Source organism: Nomascus leucogenys, chromosome 14 (genome assembly GCF_006542625.1).
Source record: "Nomascus leucogenys isolate Asia chromosome 14, Asia_NLE_v1, whole genome shotgun sequence".
Classification (NCBI taxonomy): domain Eukaryota; kingdom Metazoa; phylum Chordata; class Mammalia; order Primates; family Hylobatidae; genus Nomascus; species Nomascus leucogenys.
Window position 1 is genome coordinate 48466244 of NC_044394.1, and position 26546 is coordinate 48492789.

Consider the following 26546-nt stretch of genomic DNA (forward strand, 5'->3'; position numbering starts at 1 on the left):
TAATTGTATCTCTGTACCATGGGACGCTCCCTTCAGATGCATCCTCCAAACTGGGAAGAGTTAATTTCCCAAACCTTAGACTCATTGGCTTAGGATTGGGCTCAGGGGAAGGGAACCCAGAAGTCTAATATGGGGCAAAAGAGTATAAGTTTTTTTAGCAGTCAGACTTTTGGTGCCTCCTCCCTGTGCAAACTGGTAAAAGGCCTCAGGATTTTTGAGCTGCCCTTACCCCCACTGTTGCAGGAAGTCAGGGACCCCAAATGGAGGGAATGGCTGAAGCCATGGCAGAAGAACCTAAATTGTGAAGATTTCATGGACATTTATCACTTTCCCAATCAATACTCTTGTGATTTCCTATGCCTGTCTTTACTTTAATCTCTTAATCCCATCATCTTTGTAAGCTGATGATGAATGTCGCCTCAGGACCCTGTGATGATTGCGTTAACTGCACAAATTGTTTGTAGAGCATGTGTGTTTAAAAAATATGAAATCTGGGCACCTTGAAAAAAGAACAGGATAACAGTGATGTTCAGGGAACAAGAGAGATAATCTTAAAGTCTGGCTGCCTGTGGGCTGGGCAGGACAGAGCCATATTTCTCTTATTACCGAAAATGGGTAAGAGAAATATCACTGAATTCTTTCCCCAGTAAGGAATATTAATAATTAACGGCCCTGGGAAGAGAATGCATTCCCAGGGCGGGGCCTCTAAAATGGCCGCCCTAGGAGTGTCTGCCTTACGCAGATGTAGATAGGGATGAAACACGCCCTAGTCTCCTGCAGCATGCCCAGGCTTGCTAGGATTAGGAAATTCCAGCCTGTCAAATTCTAGTCAGACTGGTTTTCTGCTCTTGAACCCTGAAAATGCATGCACAGTGGGACATGGAAGTTCATTAGTGATTCTAGTTTTGCTCTGACCTTCTGCCTTGTGATCTTCTGTCACCCTTGAAGCATGTAATCTCTGTGATCCAAACCCTATTCGTACACATCCTCCCGTTTGAAAATTGCTAATAAAAACTTGCTGGTTTTATGGCTCAGGGGGCATCACGGAACCTGCCAACATGTGATGTCTCCCCCAGACACCCAGCTTTAAAATTTCTCTCTTTTGTACTCTTTCCCTTTATTTCTCAGACCAGCCGACACTTAGGGAAAATAGAAAAAGACACTCATTGAATTATCAGGGGCGGGTTCCCCCGATACCCACCCTTATTTCATTTTGATACATGTTTTCTTTCTTTTCTTCTTCTTTTTAATTTTTTTTCTGAGACAGAATCTTGTTCTGTTGCCCAGGCTGGAGTGCAGTGGTGTGATCTCGGCTCACTGCAACCTCTGCCTCCTGGGTTCAAGCAATCTCCTGCCTCAGCCTCCTGAGTAGCTGGGATTATAAGCACCCACCACCACACCTGGCTAATTTTTGTATTTTTAGTAGAGACAGGGTTTCACCGTGTTGGCCAGGCTGGTCTTGAACCTCCCACTTTGGCCTCCCAAAGTGCTGAGATTACAGGCATGAGCCACTGCACCTGGCTGATACATGTTTTCTAATAACCCAGTTTGTCTTTTCTTGCCTTCAGGCCGTGAAACTCCAAACGGTCATGCAACTGGAGCCTTGGACCACAGCCCCTTCTGCCAGAGACCCTTATATAGGCCTCTGAAGGAGCTCTGACTGCCGTTTTCCTCAAACAGCGACCCCTGTCAGCATGAAGCAGTTAAGATTGGCCTTTGTCCTGATCCTTATTCTTATTCTAACAGCAGTTAGATGTACTTCTTTAGATGGGGGAATGATAGATGCAGGAGGCAGATTAAGGGGGAAGGTCCCCAGAGAACCTCCCATGGGTCTGCACACTGGGAGAACAGGGTGGAGCCAGGGAAAGTTTGTGCCATTTGCACAGGGGAGGAGCCTGGCCTCTCCTTTCCCGTGCAGTGGCCTGGGATTCAATCTGTGATTCTTGTTAGCAGGACTGCATCTTGCTTTGCTGAGGTTTTTTTTTTTTTTTTTCCCTTTTTGCCCAGTAATATCCTGCTCTACTCACCCTTCAGTGTGTCTGCGTGCCTAAATTTTGCTGGTCTTGTGACAAGAACCAGAGTTTAGGGGAACTAAGGAGCAATGCTCTGCAACAGAATGTTGAGTTTTCATGTTAATTTTTCTCAAAATATTTTCTAATTTCCCTTCTGAGTTCTTGTTTGACCCTTTGGTTACTGAGAACTGTGTTGTTTAATTTCCATTTATTTGTAAATTTCCCAAATTTCCTCCTGTTGTTGATTTCTGTTTTAATTCCATTGTGCTCAGAGAACATAATTTGTATGACTTCAATTCTTTTTTATCTATTTAGGCTTTTAAAAGTCTTACCATATAATCTATCCTAGAGGATATTTCATGTACAGTTGAACATGAGGTATGTTCTGTTATTGTTGGGTGGAATATTCTACAACTTTGTTAAATCTAGTTGGCTTATGGTATTGTTCATGTTTTATATATCCTTTTAGATTTACCTCATTATTTTACCCATTACTTAAAGTGCAGTACTGCAATAATCAATTATTACTATTACAATGTTCACTTCTCACTTCAATTCTGTTTTTGCTACATGTATTCTGGGGTTCTATTGTGGATGTATATATGGTTATAATTACTATCTCTTCCTCATAGTTTAACCTTGTTACAATTATAAAATGTCTCTGTTTGTCAGTAGTATTTTTGTTTTGTTTTAAGTTTGTTTTGTATTATATTAGTATAACTTCTCCAGTACTCTGTTGGTTACTGTTTCTGTGGTATACCTTTGTTCATCATTTTACCTTAAACCTATTTATACCTTAAAATTTACATTCATCTCTGTACACAATGTGTAGTTGGATCATATTTTTTAAAAGTCCATTCAGACAATCTCTGCTTTTTGATTGGAGTATTTAATACATTTTTACTGATCCATTGATTGATTGAGACAGAGTCTTGCTCTGTCACTCAGGCTGGAGCACTGTGGTGCAATGATAGTTCACTATAGCCTCAAATTCCTGGGCTCAAGTGATCCTCCCACCTCAGCCTCCTAAGTAGTTGAAACTACAAGTGTGAGCCACCGTGCCTGGCTAATATTTTAAAAAATTTTTCTAGAAATGGGGTCTCACTATGTTGCCCAGGCTGGACTTGAATGCATGACCTCAAACAGTTCTCCCACCTCAGTCTCCCAAAGTGCTGGGATTACAGGCATGAACCACACACTCAGCCACATTTACATTTAATATAACTTGAGATAAAGTAGTACTGATGTCTGTCATTTGCTGTGTATTTTCTATATATCTTATATCCTGTGTATTCCTCTATTATTCATTACTGTCTTCTTTTGTGGTAAATAGGCATTTTCCAGTATGCTATTTTAATTTCCTTGTTTCATTTATATATGTATATATAAAGTCATTTTCTTAGTATTTGTTCTGGAGGTTACAGTTAGCTTCTCAATTTAAAAAAATTGAGTTTTTATAACTTAATTTCAATGACATACATAAACTGTGCTCCAGTTAAGCTCTCTTTACTCCCCCACTTCTTTGTGCTATCATTGTCATACAAATTATATCTTTTTACATTATGAGCCCATCAACACAGACTTATACTTACTTTTTATGCAGTTGTCTTTTAAATCAGAGAGAAGAAAGGCATTACACACTGACTTTAAATTTGCCTTAGCTGTTTTTCTTTGTATGAATTTGAGTTACTCTCTAGTGCCATTTTATTTCAGCCTAAAGGACTCCTTTAGTGCTTCTTAGTGGGTGGATCTGCTAGTAATGAATTCACTCAGTTTGTTTGTCTGAGGTAGTCTTAATTTCTCTTTCATTTTCAAGGACAGTTTTGCTGAATATAGAATTCTAGGTCTGCTCTTCCTTCCGTTCCTTTTATTACTTTGAATGTGTCATCTTACTGCCTTCTGGACTCTATGGTTTCTGATGAGAAAACAGTGGTTAATTTTATTGAGGATTCTTTGTACATGAGGAGTTGCTTGTTTCTTGCTGCTTTCAAGAGTCTCTCCATCTTTGGTTTTAGATAGTTTGATTATGAGGTATCTCAATATGCTTCTCTTTGAGTTCATTTTAGTTGGAGTTTGTTGAAATTTTTGGATTATAGATTAATTTTTAAATCAAATTTGGGAAGGTTTTGGTGAATATTTTTTTCTGCAGTTTTATCTCCCTCCTCTCCTTCTGGTACTTCTAATTGGTACTAGATATATTTTAGTATAGTTGATGGCGTCTACTGATCTCTTAGGCTCTGTTCATCTTTCTTCATTTATTTTCCTATATGTTCCTCAGACTAGGCAGTATCCATGGACTTATCCTCAATTTTGCTAATTCTTCTGCCACTCAATCCTGCTATTGTCTCCCTATAATGGATTTTTCATTTCAGTTATCATAGCTTTCAATTACAGAGTTTCTTTATATATAGTTATATAATTCCTATATCTTTAAGTACACTCTCTTTTTGGTGAGATATTGTTCTCATACTTTCCTTTAATTTTTGACACATGGTTTCCATCAGTTCTTTGAACACATTTATAATCGCTAATTTTAGGTCTTTGTCTAGTAAGTCTACAATTTGTGCATTTTCAATGATAGTCTGTTGACTGCCTTCCAGCCTGTGTCCTTTTCTGCCTGTTTATGTGTCTTACAACTTTTTGCTAAAATATAGACACTAAAAATAATGTAATGCGGCAACTCTGAAAACCATGTTTCCCTTTCCCCCAGGGTTTGCTGTTGTTACTGTTTTTATATCTTTGGTGCCTTTCTTGGACTAATTTTGTAAAGTCTATATTCTTTGTCATCTGTAGTCACTGATACATCACTGTAGCCATTTGTAGTCCTTGCTCAGTTAGCTTAATTGTTCACTAACGATGAGAGAAATGCTCTATCATTCCTCAAATGCTAGAATCAAATATTTTCTTTTCCTTTGTTTATGGTGGGACTATGTGTGCATATTAATGCATGCCTTCAATTTTCAGGCAGACAGTTCACAGCTTTGCCTCAGCCTTCACATTCTGCTTGCTCAAAGCCTCACAGTTAGCCAGAAGTAAAACTTGGGCTTTCTCAGATTTCCAGAAATATGTTAATCTTTTTTTTCTGTTAGATGAGATCTTGCTATGTTGTCCAGTGGCTATTCATAGGTGCAATTATAACACACTACAGCCTCAAACTCCTGGGCTCGAGTGATCCTTCCACCTCAGCCTCCTGAGTAGCTGGGACTATAGGCATGTGCCACCAGGCAGCTTATGTTAAATCTCTTTAATGCCCCCTCCCCATGGACATCTCATTCTTCATTTTTCTTTTTCAAGTTTTTCAGTCAGCCTATTGTTAGCTATAACTGGTGTCACTACCTGAGGCTGCTGTAATATTAAACAATTGTTACTGATTGTTTTCAACAATGCCCTGTGGAGAGGACCATTTGCACAGGGCAAGCTCTGAGTTATGCCAATTAAAGACAAACCCTGGGAAGGTAGCTTTTCCAGGAAGCTGCCAGACAAGTAAATAGTGACAAGACTCTGGGGATGGGGCTCTTACAGGTGCTCCACATCCTTTTTGTCTCTCCAGTGGCTGCTAGACTGCTCTTATGGCTGCAGGGCTGTTCGTTTTCAAAGTTACACATACTCTTTTTTCTTCTTCTTCTTCTTTTTTTTTTTTTTTTTTTGAGACAGGGTCTCACTCTGTTGCCCAGGCTCACTGCAACCTCTGCCTCCTGGGTTCAAGTGATTCTTGTGCCTTAACCTCCTAAGTAGCTGGGATTACAGGCATGCGCCACTATGCCAGGCTAATTTTTGTATTTTAAGTACAGACAGGATTTCATCATGTTGGCCAGGCTGGTCTCAAACTCCTGACCTCAAGTGATCCTCCTGCCTCAGCCTCCCCAAATGCTGAGATTACAAGTGGAGCCACCGCGCTCAGCCTCAAGGTTACACATATTCTATGTAGTCGTCCCTCAGTATCCATGGGAGATTGGTTCCAGGACCTCTGGTGGGTATGAAAATCCATGGATGCTCATGTCCCTTATATAAAATGGTGTAGTTTTTTCATATAATCTATGCACATCCTCCTGTATACTTCCAATCATCTCTAGATTACTTATAATACTTAATACAATGTAAATGTTATGTAAATCATTGTTATACTCTATTGTTTAAGGAATAATGACAAGAAAAAGAAGTCCGTACAAGTTCAGTACAGATGCGATTTTTTTTCCAGATATTTTTGATCTGTGATTTGGTTGAATCCATGGATATGGAAACCATAGATTTGGAGAGCTGACTGTATCCTTACAAAAATATCCTGTTAATGGCCTGAAGATAAATTCTCATGTAGGATGGTTCTAGACCTAAAGATAACATGGTTCACCTCTTAATTATTGTATGTAGATAATCTGAATCAGCTTGTAGCAGGACGAGCCACAGACAAAACTCCTTGACACTGAGTTAAAGAAGGAAGGGGTTTATTCAGCCAGGAGCATCAGCAAGACTCCTGTCTCAAGAGCTGAGCTCCCCGAGTGAGCAATTCCTGTCCCTTTTAAGGGCTCACAACCCTAAGGGGGTCCGCGTGAGAGGGTCGTGATCAATCGAGCAAGTGGGGGTACGTGACTGGGGGCTGCATGCACCAGTAATCAAAATGGAACAGGACAGGACAGGGATTTTTACAGTGCTTTTCCATACAATGTCTGGAATCTATAGATAACATAACTGGTTAGGTCAGGGGTCGATCTTTAACTAACAGGCCTAGGGTGCGGCGCTGGGCTGTCTGCCTGTGGATTTCACTTCTGCCTTTTAGTTTTTACTTCTTCTTTCTTTGGAGGCAGAAATTGGGCATAAGACAATATGAGGGGTTGTCCCCTCCCTTAAGCTTACTTATTGTATATAGATCATTTAAGTCAGTATGTTCATCAGAATCCCATGGAGGGCTTGTTAAAATACAGGTCACTTGGCCCCACTTTTAGAGTTTCTGATTCAGCAGTCTGGGAATTTGCATTTCTAGCAAGTTCTAGGAGGATGTTGATGCTACTGGTTAGGGACCCCATGTTGAGAACTTCTGAAGGACTGAGATACATTTTACCACCAGCATACTTAGCTATCACATCGTGATGCTTAGGGAAGATATAGCATGGTATTGTAAACCAAAAAGTGTCAGAGACAGATCTGTCAATTTAGAGGTTTATTTTGCCAAGGTTGAGAATGCAACTGGGAAAAAGAGGCACAAACTACAGTAGGATCTGTGGCCTATGCTTTTTCCCAAGAGGGTTTTGGGGACTTCAATAAAGAGGAAAAAGTGGGCAGGAAGGGAAAGAAGAACAGTGAATTATGCATTTTTACATAAGGTAAGTAAACAGAGAGTAGAGGAAGAGGTCAAATATGCATTTGTCTTGGGGTGGGTGGAAGGATGATTCCTCCTCTTGTCATTGTCCCATTCCTGTGACGATAAGCTGTTAATTTACATTGTCAGGGTGAGGGAGGCCACCTGCGGAGATATGTGGCCTTCTATCTTGCAGCTATCTCTTTAAGAACAAAAGGAAGGCAGTTTTTTTTGCATGATTCAGTTCCCAAGCTTAGCTTTTCCCTTTGGAGTAGTGAGTTTGGGGGTCCTGAGATATTATTTTCCTTTTACAGTATTAACTAACACATGGCTCCCTTTTCTCTTGATAATTTTCATTCTACAGTGGAATTAGGGCCTCATTCTTTGCTGCACTGAAAACATGACTGATCTTTGAAGATTATCCAGAATTACATAACAGTCAAGTGACAAATGTTATTGGAAGCTGATCCTCATTCAGTGTGTTACTGTACTAAATGAATGAATACTGAAATTAGACTGATATCTATTTTTAAATCTTTATAAATTTAATTTTTTTTCTTTTTTAAAAGTTAGTGTTTAACAACTTTCTTTGCTTGATTATGACTGCTGGGTGCGGTGGCTCATGCCTGTAATTCCAGCACCTTGGGAGGCCGAGGCAGGTGGATCACCTGAGGTCAGGAGTTCAAGATCAGCCTGACCAACATGGAGAAACCCCGTCTCTACTAAAAATACAAATTTAGCTGGGGTGGTGGCACATGCCTGTAATCCCAGCTACTTGGGAGGCTGAGGCAGGAGAATTGCTTGAACCTGGGAGGCGGAGGTTGCGGTGAGCCGAGATCACGCCATTGCACTCCAGCCTGGGCAAAAAGAGCGAAACTCCATCTCAAAAATGAATAAATAAATAGCATGGCCATAAAATTTATTGTTTGAACAGGAATACGTTTGAGAGTGAAAGAGGGCCCTATTAATTTTGCTGGCAAAAAGATGTAAACTGGGGCTGTTCCAAGCAAACTAATTGGTCACAGTAATTAAAAAAATACAAAAATATTTTTGCATTTCTACAAATTTGATTTTCTTGGCTTTAACTTTGTACTGTGGAGTCAAGGTTCTGTCAATATTTCTTTCCATTTAGCTGGAGAAATAATAAGAGGGAACTGTTTTATTACTAAGTTACTTTTCAGAAGAGAAATAAAATAAAAAGTAAAGAAATAAAAATTTAAAACTAGGACATTTTCTTTTTCTTTTTTGTTTTTTTTTTTTTAGAGATACAGGGTGTTGCTCTGTCTCCCAGGCTGACACTGTAGCCTCAAACTCCTCTGCTCAATCAATGCTCCTGCATCAGGCTCCCCAAAAAACTCGTTTTATATTTGTTTATTTTTATTCCAGACTATTGTCTGTATTTTGGTGACATGAGGAGGATCAGACATAATTCTAAATGAGTTCAGAGAATTCTTAATTTCCATTCCTAACTGGTTAATCTCTTTTGTTTTTGAAGCAAATTATATGTTTAAATGCTCTGCCTGAGAAGTATTCTGGTTTATTGAATTAAAATCTTTTTAAGAATTTTTTTTAGGATAAAATGTGAAGACTCAAGGATACATTCAGTCCAGTATTTGCCCTTGCTCAAGGAGAAATTCTGTTTTAAAGTCAAAGTGAATATTTTCTTCCAAAACTTCTGATTATTCTTTTTGTCTATGGAAAAACAGAAACTTGGGGCAAAGTGTAAGGACTGATGCTGTTGCAAGGCTGTTAGTGCACACTTATGCACACAGGCCAGAACAGGTCTGGAAGGACATACACTTAGAGGTTAGCAATTTTCTTTTTTTTGCAAGTCTGTATTTTCAAAGAATTAAGATTTTAATTTTTTGCTTGTCTGGTTGGAATGTTCAGTTTCCTAAACATCTCCTGGGAAGTGAGTACCTCTGCATTTCAGGAAGTGCTCTTGTCCGGAGGGCAAAAGGTTGGGGGCGCACCCCCGGGTCGCGGCTCCTCCAGGAAACCTTCCCTTGGGGATCCGTCAGGGCCTCAGATGCCTCAGTGGATGACAGGGTGAAGATGCCATCGCTCAGTCAAGTCCAGAAGTTCAAGAACTCCTTGCAGGTGAAGCAGTCACAGGATAGGGTGGGATCTTGTGGGAATCCAGCTGTAAGAATTGGCGCGAGCAGCTCGGTCACTGGCCTTGCTGCCTCAGGGGGCGGACCCAGCTCGGGCTGGTCGGGGGGCTGGGGTCGCAGGTCGCGGGCGGGGCCTCAGCGCGCATGCGCGGCAAGGGGGCGGGGCCAGGGCGGGGCTGCGCCCGGCGTCTAGAGCGGCGGCGGCTGCTGGCTAGGGCTGCGGCGCGCGTGCAGAGTTTGCTGCTGGTTCGCCGCCGGGTCGGGCTCCGCGGCCGGGGCGGGAGGATCAGCACCTGAGGCCGGGCCCGCAGCCCGCGACTTCACAGCCAGGCGGCGGCGCTGCTGCTGCGGGGCTTCGGCGCGCAGACCGGCCGGACAGCAGGGCGGCTGGCGCCGGGGGCCGGGGAGCGCCAGGTAGGTGGGCCGGACCCGGCAGGAGGCGACGCGGCCGCCGCGGGGGCCGGAGCCGGGGACGGACAGCGGGCGCGGGGGCGCGTCCAGGTCCCCGCTGGGCCGGATGGGGACGGCGCCCGCGGTTTTCATGGAAATTACACTGCCTAGTGGTGCCAGTGGTCCACCTGCGGTGGCGTCTTTTGAGAACAATCCGAGCCCGGCCGACCCCGAGCCCCGTAAAGATGCGGCCGCCCCAGCAGGCAGCCGGGTGCCGAGCGGGCGCGGTGCCGCGGGACGCAGACGCGGCGCCTGCCCGGTGCGGCTCCAGGGCTGAGTCTACGGGCTCCTGAAGCTGGAGGCCTTGCCGTGTTTTGGGTGTAAACATAACCGGGTGAAAGTAAACATGCATCTCCGTGTGGGAAATCTGGTCTCCATCCTCGAAACTCTTCCCTTTTCTGCCTGCCTGTAGACCCCGACAACATTTCTAGCATCTTTGCTTTCTATATTTTATTTCTCTCTGGCTTTGCTAATCAATTAATTGAGGCCCGAGAAATGTGCAGGGATCTGTGGCTGTCTCTTGAAAAGCCAGCCAGGAATGGGTAGGCCCCAGAAGACATACGTTCAAAATGTCGGAGGTAAATTTGTGTCTTTGTGGGCGAAGGAAGGGAATGTTGATGGGCTCGCTTCCCTTCCCCTGTCGCCTGCCCTCTGACATTACATAATGATGGGTTCTTCCTTCCCCGAGTTCATCCGTAATGACAAACCATGAAAATGTTCCTCTGGGTAAGAAAGACCTATATGTGGTAGAGCTCATCTTCTCTTTTGCTTTGCCACTGAATGTGTCTTGTGTTGGGTAGCTGCCTAAGAGTGGAATTTGATTTGTCACCTGCCCCTCAGGGCATTTAAACCAAGGGAATGGGGGTGGGGTGGCGATTTGGGTGTTGCAGAGAAATTCTGACTGGTCCATCTGTTCACAGTGGGTTGTGTGGACCATGGGGAAGCCAGTGGGGTTGAGGACAGTGGGTTGACTTCGGTGTGAATCGTGGTTCTGCCGCTTGCTAACTCTGGTTCTTATCTCTAAAAGGTGAGAGCAGAGCCTTTTTTGCTGAGTTTGTTTTGGAATCTAGCTGCCGTTGGCGTTGGCCAGTGCACGTAGGATTGCTTGCTATAGGTTGTCCTAGAATTGAGCCTAATTTTTCTTTGGTTGAAAAACACGCTTTCTTTAACGGAAATTTTGTTTTTGGATCTAGGCTAGAGAGCGTTTGTTTTGGAGGTTCTTTGCTGAAGTGTCGACTGCTAATTTACTGTTTTCTTTGAAGAAAGATGAATGATGGGGCCCATGTGAGAAGGGCAGTGTGGTTGGTCTGTTGGAGGAGTGGTGCCAGGAGACCTTGATGCTGTCTGTCCCAGGGGTGGCGTTGCATGTGAACGGGCCTCTCCGTGCCTCATTCCCTGTGATGTCTTTTAAGCACGCCTGTGAAGCCAGAGCTACTTGGTAGAGTTTGGCTTGAAGATATAAGCTTTAAAGAAATGGATGTGGACAAATTCAAAGAGAAAGAAACATTGTATTTCTACTGAGCTCTTTATAGAATTAGTTTGCTTACCTGGCCACCTTACTCATCATGTAGCTACCTTTTTCATTTAGATTATTCTGTCTCAGGGTGTTTAATCTGCTTGGGTAAGTCTTGTTTCCCAACTAGATTCAGAACCAAGGACAGATGTTATAGTGCATCCCTGTTTTCAAAACTGGATATTTTGTAGTATTGCTGTTGAACTGAATATTAGCGTTTTTAAAAAAATCACTTTAAGGAAAGGATGAAATAAATAATACACATGAGAGCTATTTGTAAACTGTAGAGCACTAGAAAAATGGGATGTGTATGACAGAGAACTGTCAGCCCTGCAAGTCCCTTTAACTAGCTGCCTGCCGAAGAGGGAGCGTTCTCAGCCAGCATCTCTTCAAATGCACACAGGAATGGACCTGAAGGTGGTGTGGGACCGACTGACCCACTGATCCCCAGCCCAGGGCTTAACATCTCAAGAGTTCAATGAGGCAGAGTGGAGGGGGAGGCTTTCCACCAAGACTGTTTCATCCTGTTTTCGTTTTTAACGAAAAGCTCCTTTTTAGCTTAATATTCCAGAAAAGTTGCCACAACATCATCAACTACTCATGGTGTCAGGAAGCTTTGACTTCCACTGAGAAAAAAATAGCACAAATCTGCAGCGAAAAAGGCTTGATTATGTTGGTGCTTCTGTAGAACTTGATTAATGAGCTGGTCTTGAGAGAGCCTTTGAAACAGCTTTTTTTTTTTTTTTTTTTTTTTTTTTTCCAGTGTCCTAAAACAGAAGCTCTGTGAGGAAAACATATTTTGAGGAGACCAATATTAACGCCCATGCAGGCTTGCTTCATTTTGTCTCTGTGTTTTTAAGGAGAATACCATCATGAAGCTAATCCCAGGGAATTTACCTATATTTCTATTCATATGCACATGTTATTCTCTAATTTTTTTTTAGTATTTTGATATAGTTTCAGACTTACAGAAAAGTTGTAAGAATAAGCCAAAGGTTTCTCAGATTCTCCAAATGTGGACATTCTGTTACGTTGCTTTATCATTCTCATGTATTCCTGTGTGTTACTACTTTTTTATGAACTGCTTAATAGTAAGTTGCAGGCTTGAGGCCCTTTTACCTCTAAATACTTCACTGTGCATTTCCCAAAAAACAAGGACATTCATAACAGCAGTAATCCCAGCACTTTGGGAGGCCGAGGCGGGCGGATCACAAGATCAGGAGATCGAGACCATCCTGGCTAACACGGTGAAACCCCGTCTCTACTAAAAACACAAAAAATTAGCCGGGCTTAGTGGTGGGCGGTGTAGTCCGAGCTACTTGGGAGGCTGAGGCAGGAGAATGGCGTGAACCCGGGAGGCGGAGCTTGCGGTGAGCAGAGATCGCACCACTGCACTCCAGCCTGGGGGACAGAGTGAGACTCTGTCTCAAAAAAAAAAAAAAAAAAATCATGGCTGGGCGCAGTGGCTCATGCCTATAATCCCAGCAATTTGGGAGGCTGAGGTGGAGGATCACTTGAGTCCAGGAGTTTGAGACCAGCCTGGCCAACATGATGAAATCCTGTCTCTACTAAAAATACAAAAATTAGCTGGTTATAGTGGCGTGTGCTTGTAGTCCCAGCTACTTGGGGGGCTAAGGCATGAGAATCTCTTGAACTCAGGAGGTGGAGGTTGCAGTGAGCCGAGATCACACCACTGCACTCTAGCCTGGGCAACAGAGTGAGACTCTGTCTCAAAAAATCAGGAAATTAATGTTGATATAACACTATTTAGTGTACAGGTCGTATTTAGATTTTGTCAATTGCTTCGATAATGTCCTTTATAGCCAAAGAAAATCCTAGATCATCTGTTTTGCATTAAGTTTTTCTGTCTCTGTAGTGTCCTTTAATCTGAAAGTTATCACGTCTTTCTTTTGTATTTCGGGACATAGTCATACATATTTGAAGACTACTGACTTTTTAAGATAATACCCTCAATTGGGTTTCCTGTGGTTTCATGATTAGATTCAGGTTATGCACTTCTGGCGGGAGTAGCACAAGTTTGAAGCAGTTGTAGTCTTTCTTTTCTCTCTCTTTTTCTTTTTTTTTTGGTAGAGAGACAAGGTCTCCCTTCATTGGAGTGCAGTGGTGCCATTGCAGCTCACTACAGCTTGGACCTCCTCCACTCAGTGATCCTTCTGCCTTAGCCTCCTGAGTAGCTGGACGATAGGTGTGTGCCATTGCACCCGGCCAATTTTTAAATATTTTATAGGGACAGGATCTCACACTGCGTTGCCCAGGCTGGTCTCAGACTCCTACTCTCGCCATCCTCCTGCGTTGGCCGACCACAGTGCTAAGTTTACAGGCATGAGCCACTGTGCCCGACTGATGCTGCAGCCTTCTTAGTGTGTCCCATCAGGAGGCATATGCTGTGATTATCCCATTCTCTGGCCCTGTTAACTTTGATCACTTGAATTAAGGTGGTGTCTATCTCATGGAAAAGTTACCATTTTTCCCTTTGTAGTTAATCTGTGTTTTAAAGGAAGAGAATTTGAGAATATGTAAATATACTGTTACTTCTCATACAATTAACTGACTAGTTTCAGAATCCATTGATGTTTCTTACCTGAGTCAATTATTATGATAGTAGGCAGATGATGATTTTCATAGTTCCTTCTATATTTATTAGTTGGAACTGTACTGAAAGGAAGAACCTTCCTTTCTCTATTATTTACTTTTTGATTTACATCACTGGACTCATGAATTCATGCTTTATTCAATAGATTATAGTCCATTACTGTCATTATGCATTTTATTGCTCAAATTATCCTAGATTTGGCCAGTGGGAGTCCCTTCAGTCTGGCTTTTGTGTCCTTTTGACAAGTGCTCATCATTCCTTGAGGACTTTTCTTCCAGGCACAAAATCTTCAAAGCTCAGCTTATACTTTACTTGTCCCAGCCCTGGAATCAGCCATTTCTTCAAAGAGTCCTGGTTTCCTTTAGTGGAGAATGGTATAAAAACCGAGATGTAGGCACTATGCATTCTCGTTGCTACTGAGGTGTCACCAATTCTAGACCTTCTTGGGGGATAGATGCTCTCATTGTAAACATAAATGTAGTCACATTACACAAAATTTTCTGTGGCTTGCTTTTTAAATTTGTACTCCTTCCATTAGGCTGTGAAACTGTCTGTTTCCCTTTAACTTGGCCAACATTTAAGAGAATAAATCTTGTTAATTTTGCCAATCTAATGGGCAAGGAAGACATTATTGTTTTAATTACATTTCCCAAATTACCAAAAATATTGGATACCTTTTCTTGTTAATGTATATTTTAACTTCTAATGAATTACCTGTTTATATCCTTTGTTCATTTTTTCTTATTGGGCTGTTTTTCCTTATCTTGCTAGATTGTGGAAGTTACTGTAACTTTGAATTTTATTCTTGGCAGCTTTAGAATGCTTTTTAAGTGTGATGCTTTTTTTGTTTTTTTAAACTCCTAAATGACAAGGAACCCAAGCTTTTCTGAGTACCCCCTGCATGCCAGGCCTCCCTGGACATCCTGTGGGAGGTTCTGTCCAAAGGTGAGCTGTGGTGTTGAGGAGTGGTTAGGGCACCCCCCGAGGGTAGTTAAAAGAGGCTCAACTGGGACTAAAACCCAGTTATATCACCTAACTTCCTTCACAGGATTGAAAAATGAAAGCTTTTCAATGAGGGATAAAAATTGGTTACCTGGATTTGCCAGTATCAACAATTTCTATTTTCAGTATTTTGGTTTATAAATCAGGAATTTCTTTTACACAGTCCTTTTTGCTGAACATACACATCTTTCAAAACTATTTATTTTATCCCTAGAACTATTGTGGACTCTGGCGCTGAACTTTCTGTGAGCATCCAGCTAGCTGTGTGACTTTGGGCAAGTGGCTTAATCTTTCTGTGCCTCAGTTATCTCATCCACAAAACTGGGCTGATGGTAGTAGCAGCCCCAGAGGCTTGTTGGGGGATTAAATGAATTAATATTTAATCCTGATGCCTAGTAAGTGTGCAGAACGGAAGCGTTACAGTGGATTCATATACAGTGTGTGGGTGGTTGGCGGAGCTTGGAATTAGATCAGCCTTTCCTCTGTGGATTTAATCTCTTAGTTGTCTCTTTCTTTTTTTTTGAGATGGAGTCTCACTCTGTCGCCTAGGCTAGAGTGCAGTGGCTCTAGCCTGCAACCTCCGCCCCCTCGGTTCAAGCAGTACTCCTGCCTCACCCTCCCGAGTAGCTGAGATTACAGGCATATACCACCATGCCCGGCTAATTTTGTATTTTTAGTAGAGATGAGGTTTCACCATGTTGGCCAGGCTGTTCTCGAACTCCTCACCTCAGGTGATCCACCCACCTGTGCCCCTCAAAGTGCTGGGATTACAGGTATGAGCCACTGCACCCGGCCTTAGCTGTCCCTTTCACCATAGCCTGTCTGGGATTGGAAAGCCAGAGTCCTGGGTGCAGTGTGCATGTCTCCTCTTTCTGGTCTTTGCACATACCTTCGTCATGCCCTATCAGGCTGTCAGGCCCATGCCTGCCAGACAGCCCAGCTGGCCTCTGGTGTTTGCCCACAGCCCTAACCTGGAGCATGGGTGAGACTGCTGGCCTTTTAATATGGAACTTGTTCAGTGAGGCTCACCTGGCGAGGGACTTAGGCACAGTAAGCAGATGTATGTGGTGGGGGCAGTGGGGGATCATGCTCTGGTGAGGTCCGTTTTCTGGAATAGGGTCAGGAAGACAGGGATGTCCTCTGATGTCCAGGAGGAAGGGTGGGGACCTCTGAAGGAGGAAAGTGTTTACCCGCTGCCAGCTCCGGTCCTGGGATCCTCCTAGAGCGCTTTCCCCGAGACACCTGGTAGTTTTCCTGACCTCCGGTTGCTGCAGCGCCCCTCTTGTTGCACCTCACTAGGTGATATTCTGATGTCTCCTGAAAACCCCCTGCCCCTTTCCTGCCCCTCCCATAGCCCTCATGCAGGTGGTGTCAGCTGCTGTTATGGAAGCTGTCTATTATTAATTCACCCTAGCATGTTGAACGCCCTTCTTTCCCTCTCTCGTGTTGCTTGCATTTCTAAATGGTGTATTCTCAAACCAATTAATTTGAATTTTCAAGAAGGATGACCTAAGTGTATAAACTCTGGAAATGTGAAGGAAGTATTTAGGCAGATGGTTGTTTCTGGGTAACAGGGCTTTACTAGGAAACAAGGATGCCCAGTTCAAGCTTCTCCCTGGATTATGGGGTGTGTCAGTTGGGATGCTTTTGGTTGCCAACAGTGACATTTATTATCTCAGAGAACTAGAGTCTCCATCAGCACGTCAGCAGTTTCATCAAGGACCTGGATTCTGCTCCTCTGTCCAGCCATCACTGCCGGTTTCATCCTAGGAGGATAGTCTGCTCATGATTCTGAGATGGTCGTTAGGGGCAGTGGGACTGCCTGCTTCCTTGTTCCTGTCCAGCAGGAGCAGAGAAGGAGACAAAGCAGCTTATTCCCCAGCCACAGTGTCTACCAGTCCTTCCCTCTGGCCTGTGGGAGCAAAGGGTCACGTGGCCTTCCCTGGACCAGCAACATGGGGCTGTGAGAGTGCTGTGTGCTGGTTGGCTTAGGCTGGTGGTCCTCCAGGTGTGGTCCTCAGACCAGTAGCATCAGCATTACCTGAGAACTTGTTAGAACTGGAGATTAGTGGATCCCACCCCACCCACTGAATCAGAAACTCTGGAATGGGGCCCAGAAAGCTGTGCTTTAAGGAGACTTCCAGGTGATTCTGATGCAAGGTCACATTGGAGAACAGCTCTTTTAGTTTAATCAAGACTTCCCCTACTCCCCAGCTGGAGACAGGGCTGACTTTTCCTGAGGACCGGGGAGGAGGTTAGGTCCTAGAATAGCAAGAAGGAAGAGTGGATGGTGGGTAGCCAGCCCACAGTGTGAACTAGCCAGTGTTTAAGGCCCTGGGGGCTGCTTTGCTCTCCTGAGTCCTTCCCCTGCCCCCCATTCGCCAGCTTGTCCACCCATAGAAGTTTCTTAGCCCCCTTGCCTCAAGCTTCTCCAGCTCCTCCAAGTGTGGCCTGTACTCTCCCTGTATGATTCGGTGCTAAAGGAAGCAACCTCAGTAACACTCCAGCTCCAGGTCCGTCTCTGGCCTAGCAGGGATGGAGTCTGCCTGGCTGGTGCCGAAGAGTCCCGAAGAGCTATTATGACTCACCTTCTGAAGCCATTCCTGAAGTGTGTTCATTTGTGTAGGGGCTGCTTACGCTGCTACTTCTTGCTCAGCTAGAAAAAAAGAGAGAGCAGTGCAGTTAGTAGGTGCTTGAGAAATATTTAGGGAATTGGCCTGGAGACAGCCCAAGTGACTACTTTCAGTGGTGGTTTTTACCTCTGTTATGTCCCCTTTTTTGCAAGTACAACTCCAACTTGGGTGAAATAAATAGCCACCTCCACAGTGTAATTTGTGAGATCACAATGACCCACTTTTCCCAATTTTTCCTGAAACTAAAGAGTTGAGATATTTCTGGATTTTCAGCTTTAAAGATTCATCTTAATACATAAAAATAACATTTAGGAGTAGTCTTGCACTGAGCTCTAACCACATTTGCACTAATTATTGAGGAAGGAAGGGCGCTTGAGGAGGAAACATGCTAGAGAAGGGTCCACACAGCACGTTTCAAAATGCAGTGGTTCATGAAATCAATTTGAGGTTGTAACTGGCATTAAAAAGCTTTTTGAAATAGCAAATATCCAAATACGTTTCCTATGGGAAGGATAAGTGTTTTTTGGTAAAACATCTAGTTATTCACATGTAGTGTATTTGGGGTGTTGTTATGCTGTGACTGTTTCTTACGGTGGGTTTTGGTAAAGATGTGTCAAACCCTAGGGCTGAGTGCAGGGGGTCCTAACCTGTAGGAAGGTGGGGCCTATGCTGGATGTGTATACACTTGGGGTCTTTTCCTGGGCCTGGGACCTGTGACTTTTGTCAGAACCTGGTGGTCTGTGACTCGCCATAGATCAAGAGCCACTGACCTAAAACCAGAGGAGACTTTCAATGGTGAGGGCCAGTGGGAGTGGAGCTGGAGGCATGAGGAGCAGGCACAAAGTCCTGAGCCTGGTCCTGCTCTGGCATATTGTTCATGGTAGTAAGCCATCTGGGCCAAATCCTCCTGATGAGGAGTCCTCTGCATGGCCACACTGACAGACAGGAGAGACAGTGGCAGGCAGTATGTTGATCACCTGAGGTCGGGAGTTCAAGACCATCCTGGCCAACATAGTGAAAACCCGTCTCTATTAAAAATACAAAAATTAGCTGGGTGTGGTGATGCATACCTGTAATCCCAGCTACTCGGGAGGCTGAGGCAGGAGAATCGCTTAAACCCAGGAGGTGGAGGTTGTAGTGAGCCGAGATCGCATCACTGCACTCACTCCAGCCTGGGTGACAGGGCAAAACTCCCTCTCAAAAAAAAAAAAAAAAAATTTAACTGGATGCCAGATGGGTCCTTTACCTAACAGGTGGATCAGCATATTTCTACATGAGAGAGAGAGAGTCTCCTTGTTTGGGGCTGGCCCCAATGAAAGCATTGCTGCTTGTGACTCCCCTCTGGAATCCTTTGTGCCTTAGCACTGTCAGGACAGTTCCCAAGGCTGGCTTAGAGTCAGCTATGATCCCTATTATTTAATGCAGGCGCTAGTCTGGTTTGTATCACAAAGCTTATGTAGCAATGGCTTTGGCATGTCTGTGTTTGTTTTTTGGGGTTAGGGGCAAGTTGGATTGTAGTGCTGGATGTGAACCCGAGTCAGCTTTCTCATCTGTAAAATGGGGAAGGTGCTAGGCTCACAGGAGGGTGGTGGGGATTGATAATATACATGGGAGAGGGCTGTGAACTGCAGTGCACTGGACCGGTGCAAACATGAATGTTTCGACCCCTGTTCCACTTGACAGTCTTGGTAACTGTTTTCCCCACAGTACTCTTATTTTTCACATGTGCTCGAAGGGCTGGAGTACACCCTATTGTTGACTCCTGCTCAGGGTACCTTCCAGGGGAAATGTCACAGAAGAGGGAGGTGCTGAGAGGCAGGGACATCCGGCGAAGTTCAGAGGAGAAGGATGTGGGCGGGGGGTGGGGGGGGGTGGGGGGGGTGGGAGGAGGAAGTGGAAGGCTTACACTCCCTAAACTCTTAGTCAGCTGGTCACTGACCCAGCTGAGCCTTTTTTTTTTTTTTTTTTTTTTTTTTTTTTTTTTTTGAGACGGAGTCTCGCTCTGTCACCCAGGCTGGAGTGCAGTGGCGCGATCTCGGCTCACTGCAAGCTCCGCCTCCTGGGTTCACGCCATTCTCCTGCCTCAGCCTCTCCGAGTAGCTGGGACTACAGGCGCCCGCCACCACGCCCGGCTAATTTTTTTTGTATTTTTAGTAGAGACGGGGTTTCACCGTGGTCTCGATCTCCTGACCTCGTGATCCGCCCACCTCGGCCTCCCAAAGTGCTGGGATTACAAGCGTGAGCCACCGCGCCCAGCCCTGAGCCTTTTACTGACACTGTTTTTTTAAAGAATTGAAGGACTAATGGTTGTATGAGCTGAAAAGTTGAGTATTTTCACATTTCTTATTCGTTCTTTGTGCTCTGTGTATACAAATGTTAAATGATCACATTACATAATTGGGTGATAATCAAATGGCAATAAAATGGTATGTCTGACAGAACCCAATATTTTAAAATAGGGCTAGGTGCCAAGAAATGTCAAGATAGGCTGAGTAAGGTGGCTCAGGCCAGTGATCCCAGCACTTTGGGAGGCCAAGGCAGGAGGAGCTCTTGAGCCCAGGAGTTCAGACCGGCCTGAGCAACAAAGCAAGACCTCGTCTCTACTAAAAATTTAAAGATTAGCCAGGTGTAGTAGTGCACACCTATATTCCCAGCTTCTTGGGAGGCTGAGGCGGGAGGATCACTTGAATCCAGGAGGTCGAGGCTGCAGTGAACTATGGTCGCACCAGTGCACTCCAACCTGGGTGACAGAGTGAGACCCTGTCTCTACAAAAAAAGAAAAAAAAAAAAGATACCCCGGAATCTTCCAAATATTGTTACTCCTATGGTTTGGAAGAGGGGAGTGAGTAAATGGATTGGCCTTAGGGATGACACCTTGCTGGTAGACTGTGCCCACCTCAGGTAAAAGGGAAGCGTTAGCAGTCTCATTTGTGGTTTGTCCCCAACTTGCCAGTGACTTGGTGAAGTCATGCCTGAATCTCACCCTCCTCCTTTCTTGTTCATCTAGTGAAGGTGATTTTCTTTGTTCCTCCCCCATCGAATCCTCCCTGACAGTGGAATGGAGTGATGATAGTGCCAGGGGCTACATGGGTGAAGTGTGGTATGTTCTTGATTTAGTTGGCATTGGACTAAGACACACACACACATACAAGTGTCTATTTAGGGAAGTTGTTCTTTGGTCTGTTGCCTTGGAAATACTGCCTTTTTATTCTTTCACTTTCTCTCCCCTCTGCAGTGATTCAGCAGTAGCTTTCTAGAGAAGAAGAAACTACATAGTGTCAGAGACCCTGGAGTTCCAAGGATATGTCAGTGGAGAGGGAAGCTGCCTGTGTGTCACACAGACCACATTCTTCCTGGTCCAGCTAAAGCGTCCCGTGCCTTTCCTTGGCTTTTCCAGCCTCTCTCCATCACTCCTTCTGAGGCCCTTTGCAGACAGTCCCCCGATACAACTACAGCATTTTTGTAAGTCCAGCCCTTGTCTTTTTCCCATTGACTGATGGAGACCACTTGACTCCAGCATACTTTATGCACACTTATCTTCTGGTTCAGGTCTGGACTGTCTTTCTCTTTCTGGCAGCTTTCTTTCCTATTAGCCATTCCTGACTTGTTTCAAAAAGGATATATGGACTTGAAATTATCAGTTAAAGCAGAAAATGATTAAAAAGAAAAAAAAGGGCTTCAAATGTCAAATGGATACAACTACGTAAGTTGTAGAAGGTGCTCTGAACACGTTACAGGGAGGTTGCCATTGCTAAAAGCTTTTACATTTTTTGTTTATTTATTTTTAGAGAGAGAATCTTGCTGTGTTGTGCAGGCTGGAGTGCAGTGGTGTGATCATAGCTCACTGCAGCCTTGACCTCCTGGACTCAAGCATCCTCCTGCCTCAGCCTCCCAAGTAGCAATGACTACATGCGTGTGCCACCACACTTGACTAATTTTTAATTTTAATTTTTTCTAGAGACTGGGTCTTGTTGTGTTGCTCAGGCTGGTCTTGAACTCTGGGCATCAAGCAGTCCACCTGCCTCAGCCTCCCAAATTGCTGGGATTACAGGGCATGAGCCACTGTACCCAGCTACTTTTACGTTTTTCATTCTCATCCCTTTCTTCTGGAAACACTGCGGAGACCATGAGAACAAGAGCTTGTCTTACTCGATAGTGCAAACAGTCTCACAAATAGTGTTCAACCATCGATTGCCCAAAACACGTGTTTTGTGACTATTATTGTAGGTGCCTTTGAACTGTATGGTATGTTAAATAACTCCATTGGAGGGAGGAAGATTTTTGTGTTTTGAGTTGATTATTTAATCATTCTTTAATTAGTCTAATGTCTTTACCAAGCTAGATACTAATATCTTTTGTCAAAGAGAGAAGAAAGCCAGTGTGTGGGTTGTGAAGTGGTGAGGGGCCACTTCACAGGTGGTGAGTGGGTGGGTTTTTGTTTGACTGGCTCGAAGGGAAAGGATGCCTCAGTGACAGCAGTGTCACTGGAAACAACTTTGTACCAACTTGCATGGTAAGGAGCATTCAGGTTTTAAAGTTAATCTCATTCAGTTTCTCCTGTGGGACAACATTGGCCTTTCTCATTGGGGATTTGACTGTTGGACCTTGTCCCTGGGTATGTCCCAGCCCAGACACTCAGGGCACTGGCCACACTGCCTCAGCCCCCTCTGGAGCAAAGAGAGTTTTAAGCAGTAGTGGATGTAACTCATTTCAAATAGGATTAGATCTAGCTGGGTGAGCTTAGTGGCATGCGCCTGGTGAGGCTGTAGTCTCAGCTACTTGGGAGACTGAGGCAGGAGGATTGCTTGAGCCCAGGAGTTTGAGACCAGCCTGGTCGGTATAGTGAGACCAGCCTGTCTCAAACAAACAAACAAACAAAAACAGGATTACATGAGCTATGACTAAATTCCAGGGCAGTAACTGCTGTGTCATTCTTTGGGAACTGGGCATCCCAGGATTTGATCAGTGTTTCATATCATAGGTTGGCTGTTTTGTAAACTATTAGGATTGTACCAGTGTTTGTCATGCGAACTAGCAGCCTGTGGCGTAGACTGTGAACCTAACTTAATTGACTACTGTAATGAATACAAACAGTTGCTATTTTTACCTCATAACCTAGATTTGTCTGCAAATTAAACATTTGAGACAGTAAACAGGAGTTTGGTTTATTAAAGCTGTTTGAGCTTGCTACTCAGGCAGGCCTAGAAATAGGATTGGCTAGCTTTTTTCAGATTATATAAACATTGACTATATTAGGGAGAAACTCTTATTTTTGTTTTATTTTATTTTAGAGACGGGGTCTCACTTTGTTGCCCAGGCTGGAGTGTAGTAGACAGCCATAGCTCGCTGCAGCCTCAAACTCTAGGGCTCAAGCAGTTCTCCCACCTCAGCCTCCCAATTAGCAAGGACTACAGGCATATGCCACTGTGCCCAGCTAATTAAACAAATTTTTTTTTTTTTTTTGTAGAAATGAGGTCTTGTTATGTTGCCCAGGCTGGTCTGGAACTCCTGGCCTCAAGTGATCCTCCTGCCTCAACCTCCGCAAGTGCTTGGATTGCAAGCATGAGCCATCACATCCTGCCTAACTTCACATTTAAAAAAGGCTTGAGCCTGGGCAAAATAGTGAAACTTCATCTTTACTAAAAATTAAAAAATTAGCTGGGCATGGTGGTGCACACACATCTGTAGTCCCAGCTGCTCAGGAGGCTGAGGCAGGAGGATAGCTTCAGCCCAGGAGTTCAAAGTTGCAGTGAGCTATGATTGTATCACTGCACTCCAGTCTTGGTGACAGGGGCTTGCCTCTGCCTCGGAAAAAAAAAAAATCATCAAATAGCCCTTTCTCACCTTCTCTACCCTGGGAGTGGCTATGGATAGGCAACAAATGAACACAACACGTTTCCTGGTACCCAAGATGAAACATTGCTCCCTGTGATGCCTGAGCCTAGTGATTATCTTCCAGATTGTTTTTTTTTTTTTTTTGAGATGGAGTCTCGCTCTGTCGCCCAGGCTGGAGTGCAGTGGCGCAATCTCGGCTCACTGCAAGCTCCGCCTCCCGGGTTCACGCCATTCTCCTGCCTCAGCCTCCTGAGTAGCTGGGACTACAGGCGCCCGCCACCACGCCCGGCTATTTTTTTTGTATTTTTAGTAGAGACGGGGTTCCACCGTGGTCTTGATCTCCTGACCTTGTGATCCGCCTGCCTCGGCCTCCCAAAGTGCTGGGATTACAAGCGTGAGCCACCGCGCCTGGCCTATCTTCCAGATTGTTTTGCTAGCCAGTTCTTTCTCCGTAAGAACATTCAGATTTTTTTTCCTCTTTGAGAGTGGAATATTTTACTTAAGGGCTTTGACCATCGAACTTCGTAGAAATGCCTTCCTGCCCCTTCATGGCTGTGCTGTTCTGTGTGTTTTTTGGGGCTTGCTTTCCCATCCTGCTGGTATCCTGGGTGAGATTCTGGCCCAATGAATGGGATGCTGTGCATTTTTTTTCCAGGAGAAACAAAAGGTGTTGGGACCCCTAAGTATGCAGCATGTATGCAGAGAGTGAGGCATGGCCAGGGGGGAAGTAGCTCTGATTTCCACATTGCATCTCCAGACCTTAAGGGTGTAGGCAGCATCAGTGGAGCATGGCAGGGAGAGAAGTACAGCGGAGGCGAAGTTCTCAAAGCATGACTGACTGTGGAAGGTGGCTCTCAGCACACTCTTTGTGGCCCTGCTAACACCTGTCAGGATGGTAGCCACCGCACACCCAAAGGCACCTGAAGTGCTTGATTTTGACTGACTTTTACCACATTTGCCACCAGTGTGATTGGAGCATTCATGGGGCACAGAGTATGACACCAGGTCAGGATTGCATAGTGCTCAGGCAGAGCTTTGTCCTTCGGAAACGCCGCTCACTCGTGAGACAAGTTGGATAGTTCAGGTCTGGACTGGCCCAGGGGTGGGAGTGACACTGAGTAGACCTCAGCCAAGGGCTTGCCCCTAAACCAGTTGTCCCTGCACCTGGGAAAATCAGCACTCTGATTGCCTCACCTGGTTTCCCGCCCACTCCTCCCTACTCTAGTTGAGCGGCCTAGGAGAGGGTAGAGTTCAGGGAGCTATTAGGAGGAAGGGGGTCACTGCTGAGTAGCCAAAAGGAAAAACAACGTGAAAGTAAGCAAGTCTACCAGGACACCCTGGAGGGCTGGCGCGTAGAGTGCTGAGGGGTTGACTCACCTGTGTCCATGTTTGGGAGGCCCTCTTACCCTCTCTTCCTTTGTGTGCAACTGGTTAATAGTAATTCCTTGAGGGCCTGGAGAAGTTGCTCAAGTGTTAGATTCTACTTTACTGCATGCTACAGGGCATTGTGTCCCACAGTGGCATTCACAGTGTGAAGATTGCCAGAGTTCTCTATGGACACGCCCTGCGAACATCATGGATCTGGGTTGTCATAAGACTTAAGCGTCCTTCAGGACAGGGACAATAGCTCAGTTTTCTTTGTATGTCCAGAGTGCCCCACTGTGCCTGGCACAAAATAGGCATATAATCAATGTTTGTTGAGTGAATGAATGAACAAAGCTAGTCTGTCCTTGTCAAAAGTAGCAAGAAAAGCCTCAGCCTCTCTTGGGAAGACAGCCTGCTTCCCTGAGGTCAAGTTGAGGTTCAGTCTAACTGAGGAGAAGGAGGGGAAACCAGAATCCACTGCACAGCTGCTGCCCCAGTAAGTTCTCGGGGAGAAACCAGAACTGTCAGTTTGTCCCACTGTGCTTGTCAAAGGCAGAAGCCTGTTCTCAGCAGTGACCTTTTTTATCCTTGGCACACAAGCCCTTTTGTCCAGGTGGCTGGAACCTAGGGCTGCTTCCGCTCCACTGGGTGAGAAGGTGCCACACCTTTGGGTTTGGTCATCGTGTGTGTGTGTGTGTGTGTGTGTGTGTGTGTGTGTGTGTTTAAAATTAAAAGAGTAAAAATTTTCCCCATATACATGTACATGTACATATATATATGCAAGTGTGGTATTATAGGTGAAAGGGTGCAGAGAAGCCTAGTAGCGTAGGGGCACCCAGGAAAGGTGGCCTCTTCCTCTTGTGGGTTTTGGGAGCATCACAGGGCCTCAGGGAAGGGTGAGTTATGTGTCAAGGGAGGGCAGTGGCTCAAGCTGGGGGTCTTCAGAGATAAATGAGGAGGGACTGGGGCAATGCATCAGGAAGGAGGCTCCGGAGAGGCAGGGCCAGATCACCTGGGGGCTCGAGCCCCTTCAGGCCTTTTGTAAAGTTTGAGAATTCATTCATCCCACACTGGAGGGTGTCAGACTTTTTTAAGACTCCTTCATTCTTTTTGTTTGTATCATTACTTTAAATGACAGAAGCAGTTCCATAGTCATTTTCATGGTTTGAGGAGACCCTTTCTTGGATCATAGTAATTCTTACAACAATGCCTGTGCTCTAACCACCAGTTTTGGGGGATCGTGGGCTGCGACCTGGCTTCCTTGTCTCCGCTCCGTGTTGGCTTTACAGTTGTGGATGCCGCGGCTCACCGAGCGCTGTGTGGCAGTGGGTCCTGCTGCAGGATGTCCACAATGCACACCACAGGGCAGGGTGTCCCTGGCACCCATGGGGTCAGGGGTGAAGCTGTTATCTGTGAAATGACAGAAATGAAACCCAGCATTGGGGAAGAATCGTCTGCGCCCCCTCTAATCCACTTGTGAAACACTGTGCTGAAACACCATGAGGAAGAGGAAGCATTGGGGTGTAAAGAAACCCAGAAATACTGGTTTCTAGAAACGGTATTAATTGTCTCAAGGGCTCTCCCTACAGTGTGAAATAGCTGGCTGGGCAGCTGCAGCAGGTTCCGTCTTCTCCATAGCCACGCTCTTCCCGTGACCTCATGGGATGTCTGCACAGTGGGTGCAGTGCAAAAAGACACAGTCAAGCCTGTGAGCC

General features: G+C 44.9%; 1 protein-coding gene across 15 annotated transcripts in view; it reads left to right on the forward strand.

Moving 5' to 3' along the window:
• Positions 1-9605: 9605 nt before the first annotated feature.
• The window catches only part of INPP4A (inositol polyphosphate-4-phosphatase type I A), a 146458-nt gene continuing 129517 nt past the window's right edge, over positions 9606-26546 (forward strand). For 12 of the 15 annotated variants that reach the window (XM_030827661.1, XM_030827666.1, XM_030827662.1 and 9 more), the window contains exon 1: positions 9606-9833. The gene's annotated coding sequence lies outside the window, so the exon portion shown is untranslated. Of the gene's footprint in view, positions 9834-10226; positions 10596-20415; positions 21094-26546 lie in introns of those variants that run through there. The other 3 variants (XM_030827655.1, XM_030827657.1, XM_030827656.1) reach the window with 3 other exon arrangements.